We start from the raw sequence: 8,534 nt of genomic DNA, 5'->3' as shown, positions 1-8,534 counted from the left end.
TAGGATGGTTCTGATCTTAGGGCTACAGGCGAGGAATTCCACATGTTAGATGCCAGTAGAGGAAAACTACTTCCACCTGCTATCTTAAGCCTATATCTAGGAACCCAAAGGCAATGAGAGTGTTCCGAGGGGTTTTTGGAGAAAACGACTGCTAGGTATTGAGGGGCTAAATTGGAGAAACACTTGTGAGTGAGGGTTAATGTTTTGAAGTGAATTATACCCTTGATTGAGAGCCATTTAGTGTTGCATCTAGAAGCTGAGATGTGCTGCGTTCTAGGAATGTTTAGCGCCGTTCTTAGTGTGTTATTTTGCAGAATTTGCAGTTTGTTCACATTGTGTTTACTAGACCCTAAATATAAGGCGTTACAATAGTCTAGTATGGACAGAATTAATGCTCTAGCCCTGCTAGTACAACTAGATGTCGAATGAAATGGTTTGCACGCATTGATTAATTTGCAAGTGTATGCCATGGCAGAGGCATGTCTGTATGCTAAATGTGTCCTGTGTATCACGGACTGTGTCATGGCAGAAATTGAAAAGCTTGGGCTGAAATACTGCGTTGCCCTTAGGTAGGTGCAAGAGGCATTGTGAAATGCAAAGATGGAGTTAAATGGGGGTGTGGCGAGTTATGTGACAAAAGAAACCAACAGAACACTCCAAACACTTATAACTTAGCTCAATGCCTTTGAAGAATGGTGATAGTAGCCGCATTTGGAGGAGCATCTACAGGTTGTGGGGTCTTTGGTAGCACTAAAGAGGGATTATGTAGGCTCCACATTACAATGGAAAATAGAACCGAGGTGCGGGTGCTTGTTCTACAGACCCCCTGGCTACGATAGACAATTCTCAAATGACCTCTGCGACTCTATTGCCACCCTCCAACTAAACCATCCCACCCTCACCCTTCTAGGAAACTTCAACATATGGCTTGACATCCCTACCAACCCTATGACCCATTCTCTGGTTGACGGCCTAGACGCAATTAACCTCCATACCCACATAAACGGGCCCTCCCCTACCCTCCCTACCCCCAACCCCTATCATCTGGTCCGATCACTTCATTGTTTCTTTCACCATTCGCTCACCCGACTCGCTCCCATTACCCGAATCAGAACCTCCGAATCTACGCAAATGCTGGAAGAAACTAAGAATCCTTCCCGACCTAGCCAATGCACTCCTTCAGTCTCCACCCCCTACCCGCCTACCCAACGAACCCCTAACCTCCGACACCTTTGACTCATGGCTCGACACCTCACTAATCCCCCTCACCCCTCCTGCAAACCATCAGCTCGCCATGGCCTTTTTCCTAGATGGTTCACACCAGAACTGAAGACCACTAAACAGCTATATGAATCCCTAGAACGCAAATGGCGAAAAGACAAAGCCGCCCTGAGCAGATCCTCCCTGGTCGGGCACTATCGTCACTACAAGGCCGAAATCCGGAAAGCTAAAAAAGCCCATTACAACTCCAGAATCCTAAACTGTAAAAACCCCAGCAAAGAATTTCACAAAATCATTGCCAAATTCACCAAACCATCATGTATGACCACCCTTCCCACCCCCCCACAATCACTGTACAACTCACTCTCTCTATACTTTTACACCACAGCTCTCGAAAGAACAAACTCTCTAACCAACAAACTAGCTCTCTTACACCACACCCACCATGCAATCCCCCCACCCTACATGCCATCCCACCGCTAGCGACCGCTACCCAACCGAGCCCAAAAACTACCGCCCCATCTCAAACACCAGGTTCCTTGCCAAACCCATTGACCAAAACATCTACTCACAACTAAATTCCTTTGACGAAGTCAACAATCTCCTAGACCCCACACAATCAGGTTTCCGAGCCCGCCACAGAACCGAAACCACCCTAACCACAATCTGGGATGACCTTAAAAACACTGCTGATTCTGCAGTATGCGCTGCACTAATCCTTCTTGACCTATCTACCACCTTTGACACAATAAACCACTCTATACTCCTTGACCGCCTCCACTCCCTGTGAATCCATGGAAATGCTCTCAAATGGATAGCATCCTTCCTCAACTATACGAAGCAAATAACTGTTCTCTCCACCTATGCTTCCCACGCCCGCCCAGTCAACACTGGAGTTCCACAAGGAGCTTGCCTATCAGCCCACCTTTTTAACCTCTATATGTCCACCCTCCCATGAATAATCCACTTGCAGAATATCCTGTGCTATAACTATGCCGATGACACACAATTAATCCTAAAACTCAAAACCTAATTCAAAACCCAAGTGCCAACCCAACCTCGTCTCCTTCCCTTGACATAGATCACTGGATGACCACAAACCAACTCTTGCTAAATCCCTCCAAAACTGAAATCATGGTATGTGGCAACACCAAACTTCTTCCGCACCCAATACCCTGGCCATCTGCCATGGGCAATTCGCTGATACCCTCAAATTCAATACAAAAACCTTGGATGCACCCTAGACTCAGACCTAACCCTCTCGCTCCAAGTCAAAAACGTCTCCAAGTCCTGCCACTACCACCTTAAATCTCTTAGGCACATTTTTCCATACCTCTCCTTTCCCAACAGACTCTCTGCGGTCCAATCAATTGTTATATTAAGACTGGACTACGCTAACCCCCTCTACCTCGGAGTCCATGCATACCAACTGACTAAACTACAAAGAGCACAAAACGCTGCAGACAAACTGCTACTAGCATCTGGCCCAAGAGATCATATCTCTCCAGCCCTCAAAACTCTGCACTTCCGGTTGCCCAAAGGGTGACCTTCAAAACCTTATCCATCTCTCACTGAGCAATGCATAAAACCAGACCTCAATATCTTCAAGACAAACTAAAGCCCTATCACACTCCATGCACTCTAATATCAAGCTCTGCCAGCCTTCTTGTCATACCAAAAACCAACTCAGTCAGGTTAGGTGGATCATCATTCTCAGCCCTTGCCCCCACTCTGTGGAATGCACTTCCACCCCACATCCAACTCACCAAGGACCTCTTGTCTTTCCGCAAACTACTGAAAACTTGTGTTTTCCCCTAAAATCGGCTCTTAACTCAAACTGGATAACAGCAATCATTGACCTTAGCCCAAAGCTGCCTTATCATAAATAACAATCCAGCATCATGATCCGAGCGAGAAATCAAAAACTAACAACCACCAATGTAAATTTAAAACAGATAAACTGAATAGAACGAGTGAAGTGTATGAAATTAGTATAGTGGATGAAAGGTATAAACTGGATGAAAGCAGTGAAGTGGATGAAATTAAGGAAATGGATGAAATCAATGAAATGGAAGAGAGGAACGAGGTGGACGGGAGGTATAAAGTGGATGAGAGGATGGAAAGGATGAGTACATGATACGGATGGTGTGCATGGAAATGCATGGAACGGATAGATGGCATTGAATGACAGAGTGCATGGAATGAACGGAACAAATCAAATAGATGAATCAAGTGCATGGCATGGATCGAGTGCATGGGACGGATGGAATGCAAAGGACGGATGGAGTGCATCAAACTGATGGAGTGCATGGGACTGATGGAGTGCATGGGACTGATGGAGTGCGTGGGAGGGATGGAGTGTGTGGGATGGATGGAGTGCGTGCGTGGGACGGATGGAGTGCATCCGTGGGACGGATGGAGTGTGTGCGTGGGACAGATAAAGAGTGTGGAACAGATGGAGGGTGTGGACTGGATGGAGGGTGTGGAGTGGATGGAGGGTGTGGAGCGGATGGAGGGTGTGGAGCGGATGATGTGTGTGTAACCGATAGAATGCATGGATCGGATGAAGTGCATGGATCAGAAGGAATCCATGGAACTGATTGAACAGATCGAGTGCATAGATCTGAGAAGGGGACATGCGACAGATGGAATGATTGGAACAGTTAGGGGGCATAGAATGGACAATCTACAAGAATGGTAGGAGTGCATGGAACGGTGGAGTGCATGGAACCGGTCAGAGTGCATGGAACCGGTTGGAGTGCATGGAATGGCTGGAGTTCATGGAACAGTTGGAGTGCATGAGACAGTTGGAGTGCGTGCAACAGTTGGAGGGCGTGGGACGGCTGGAGCGTGTGGGACGGCTGGAGCATGTGGGACGGCTGGAGCATGCAGGACATCTGGAGAACGCGGAACATGAAGGCGCTCGATCTCACCACCTACTGAATACCATCTTATCACATCACCACGCTTACTCTCTTTTATGCACCACCACTCAACTAGAACACAGCGATACTATGACACATTCGGTATAGCTGTTCTCATACCAACACCTGCCACATACTCCCCATCATCCTAACTAAACACAGCTGGCTGCACACCGCCAGCCTAGGTGTTCTCCTCAGGCCAAACGCAGCCAGAATCAGTCTGGTATCACCCTGCCATAACAAACACATATCCCTGATCTCCCAACCACCACACCTACTGCTACGAAGCAGCTATCATACGAGTGCCACACCTGCTGCACACATATCTGGTGCACACGCACCCTTTGACTCTCTTTCTCTACTGACTTGAACTATGGTTCACGAGGGCGTTCAACCTACCAGCGCCTTGAGATCATACCAATGGTACATTGCTATAGAAATGCAAAGTAACATAACATAACATAACATTGACTTGTCTGTTCAAGTTTAACGGTGAGTCAAGATAAAATCCCAACGTTTTTACCTCCTTGGATACTTTAATGTTGTTACCGTCAATATTGAATGATTTGAACTGGTTATTTAGTTTTACAGTGGAGCCAATGAGAAGGAGCTCTGTCTTTTCATTGTTGAGGTTTGAAATCACAGAATGGACACACAATTTCTATGCAGTTCTAAATAGGTTGAAATGGTTTGAATTAGATTATTTTAAACTAAGAGATTGGTTTTGTACAGCTCTGGCTGGATACTCACTCCTAATTTTGGAAGGAATGGGCCTCGTCACAGATCTGGTCAACAGGTTTAGCTGTGGTTCTCTCTGCTCTGCTGGTCTGGATCGCTGGTTCTGGCAAAAGTTCTTGGCACTGCACAGCGGTCTGGTCTGGTCGGCGGTTCTGGATCTCTGGTTCTGGTCGCAGCACTGCACAGCGGTCTGGTCTGGTCTGGCAACAGTTCTCGGCACAGGGTTCTAGCCAGAATCACTCAAATTATTTAGTTTTACAGTGGAGCTAATGAGAAGGAGCTCTGTCTTTTCATTGTTAAGACAAAGGCCGTGAATGGCCATCCATGCTTGGACAATGTGGTAAATCTGGTTGAGCAAGGTTGAGTCAGTGTCATTATTGCCAGTGATAGGAATGAGAATCTGAGTGTCATCTGCATAGTTCCTGTAGGTGACACTGAGATTATCGAGGTCGTTAAAAAGAGGCTTGGTAAAAATAATGTACATCGTAGGAGAGACGCATGACCCCTGAGGAACTCTGCAGGTGATGGATGCTGGCTCAGCTCATGCAGTTGGTGAGAAGACTCGTATAGTTCGATTGTCCAAGAAGGATTGTATGCAGGCATTGGCTTTGTCAGAGAATTGGGCAGCTGACTTCAAATGTTTACATTGGACTTTTTGGTCAACTAAGTTAAATGCAGCTGAGAGGTCTAAAAGTAGAAGGAGGACAAGCTTTCTTTTGTCCTTTAAGTCAACCATTTGGTTTTTCAAGTCTATTAATGCTGATTCTGTGCCATCTGTAGACCTAAATCCTGACTGTCACAGGCCAATGAGATTATTAGATTCTAGGAAAGCCTGTATCTGTAGGTAAGCCGCCTTGTCTAGGATTTTCATGAGAAAGGAAAAGTCGTGATTGGCCTGTAGTTAGTTGGGATGTTTGAGTCGAGATTAGGTTTTTTTAGTAACAGGAGGACCGATGCATCTTTTAGATTTGTCTGGAGAAGAGCAGGCGTCTAAGGAAGAGTCTATTAAGGGCATGATGAATGGCGCTAGTTCCCTCGCTACCTCTTTGATTATTGGTGCCAGGCAGTTGTCTCCCTGGCATCTGGATGGTTTAAGAGAGGCTATCATGTTCTCAACTTCATGGGTAGAGACCTGGGTGAATTTAAAAAGGTTGCCTAGTTTTGTCAGAGTCGTTTTAGATTCCAGCGTGGAGGAGTCTCTTGAGAGATTTCATTTGTTTGTTTCTATTTTATCTTGTAGAAGAGCAATTTTATTGGCTAGTGCAGCTTGAATATTTGTACACCAAGCCTTGTCCTTGATGCATGTTTCAGTTGGGGACGTGGGGTACTCTAGTTCTCGTAAGATGGTAAAGAGTTCTCTGGTATAATTATTAGAGTTAGCTTTGTTAATCCTATCATTATAAGTGTCTTTTTTGGTTCAGAGGATCTCTGATTTGTATTTATTGGAGATTTTGATGAGTTTGTCCTTATTTAGCACTGTAGGGTTGTTTTTTCAGGAGTTTTTTTTTTATATCGCAATTAAGGTCGGGTAGCCAGTCCAGAGTTCTGCCTTTGGTATGTGTAGGCGAGTTGACAAGGTGGGTGAAGCCTAGTTCAGAGATAGTACTGGCGAGTGCTAAGACATTATCGTCTTTTGGGTCATTGAGGCCTGCACTAAGGTCTCCTAGTAGAATTATTTGTGAGCTCGGTTTAGTATTTATAGTTAGTAATGAGGTGATATCCTCATCAAATGTTGATATAGGGCCAGGTAGCCTATATATGAGGTGCATAGTTATAGTGTGTGACGCAGTAAAAGTTCTCCTGCAGGGAATGGGAGATGTGGGAGGACCCTTAGTCCTTAATGAAAGCAATGCCACCTCCTCGTGCAGTTTCTCTATCTAGCCTTAGTATGCTGTACTTTTCTGGTATTGCTAGTGTCAGAGTAGGGCCTGCAACTGCATGCAGCCATGTCCCCGTTATGGTTACGAACTCTAGTTGGTTAGTTATGATGAGGTCAGTGATGTCTAAAGCGTGAGCTATCATGGATCTGGCATTTATCAGTGCACCTTTGATATGTGGAATGTCAGTGTCAGATGACACTGACATTGGAGAGCAGTGATTTATCTGTTGAGATGTGCTATTAGCGTAACTATTGTTGTTAGACTTGTGTTTAGTTCTCTTCTTAGGTTTGACGTATTCAGTAGTGAAGGGTTGATAGTCATATTTCAACCTTGATCCACCTAGAATTTCTAGAGCTGGTTGAGCAAGGTCGGATGGGTGTGGGCCTAGTGGCATAAAGTTTGATCCATTGGGCTGGTGATAGTGCACAGATGGGCTAGTGAATAATTTAACATTCGGACTGGGAGTGTCAGCAATTGGTTGAAGGGGTGGTAGGAAATTGGTGGGTCTAATGAGATGTGACTGTGGTAATGGGTTGGTCATGGTAAGAGAGAACGAAGGTTTATAAGGCATGGCTATCACAGTATTTGTTGTATCCAAGGCACTGCCTGTCTGGAGGTTGGCCTTAGTGTTAGTATTATGTGTGGGTAGTATTGGAACGAGGAGAGAGCTGAGCACTGTCAATATACATAAGATAATGGTCAGGAGGAAGTACATGATTTGGTGAATAGTTCTAATGGGCATATACGGTGGGGGGTGTATTGGACAGTAGAGAAGGTCAAATACATTAGTTCCTGGACAGGAGGCTGGTAGGTTCCGTATGTTGGAGGTGGTACAAGGGTATCCGATGGTCGTCGGATGGTACACAACAGATGGTAAGATTAAAGAGAGTAACTGTGTGTTGATGATCTCAACACAATACTCTGTCAGGCACTGGTGGTTCCTGTAGGCAAAGGTACAGGCCTAGCTAGCACCTTTGAGTGAGGTCAGTAATGCAATTAAAATAGGAGATAACAGCAAATAGGGCTGACAACTATTCTGCTGTTTTTCCAAGTGCAATTAAGGCACCACCATGCAGGGAGTGAAGACAAGGGGGAACAGACAGACGATCTTCAGGCATGGTAGAATCGGATCACGCAAGTACAAAGATGGTTACAGGGGAGGGGGAGGTGGAGGGTAGATAAATCCTGGGGGGTCCAAGTGCACCCGGTCGGTGGAGACTGGGATAAGTGCAGAGAGATGCCTCTCGCTTGTGTCATTGATCAATTGCATTTATGATGAGGCAAGTGCAGGGCCTGGAGGTGAGTTTGAGAGGACTGGCAGAGGTGCCAGGGAATAGTGAGACTCTGACGTACACCAGGTAGCCAGTCAGAAAGCTGTACGGAAAAGGAGGGAGAGAGGGGAAGAGCAGAGAGATAGGTTAGAGGGAGAGAGAAGGAGGAGGAGAACAGGAAAGTCTTGAGTTTTCGGCACTTAAGGAGATCAGGCTCAAGACGGAGGGCGGCAGGGAGGCTATTCCAGAGGGAGGCCCTGGTGAGGATAAAGATCTCCTTCCAAATCTCTGCTCGGAGAACCAGCTTACTCGCAGATGTTGGAAGTAGAGGAGAGGAGGGCTTGAGAGGGACACTATTTAGGTAGGCATTGTTGCAGATAGATGGGTCCCGGGGCCCAGAAAGCCTTGTGTACAATGCAGAGGGTCTAGAACTTGATCCTTGCAGCCACAGGGGGCCAGTGGAGAGATGTCAGTGCCAGAGAGATGCAGTCCCTTGGCTT

This window comes from Ambystoma mexicanum, chromosome 3p (assembly GCF_040938575.1).
Source record: "Ambystoma mexicanum isolate Mex_15411 chromosome 3p, UKY_AmexF1_1, whole genome shotgun sequence".
In the NCBI taxonomy this organism is placed as follows: domain Eukaryota; kingdom Metazoa; phylum Chordata; class Amphibia; order Caudata; family Ambystomatidae; genus Ambystoma; species Ambystoma mexicanum.
Note: the sequence above shows the minus strand (reverse complement) of the source record.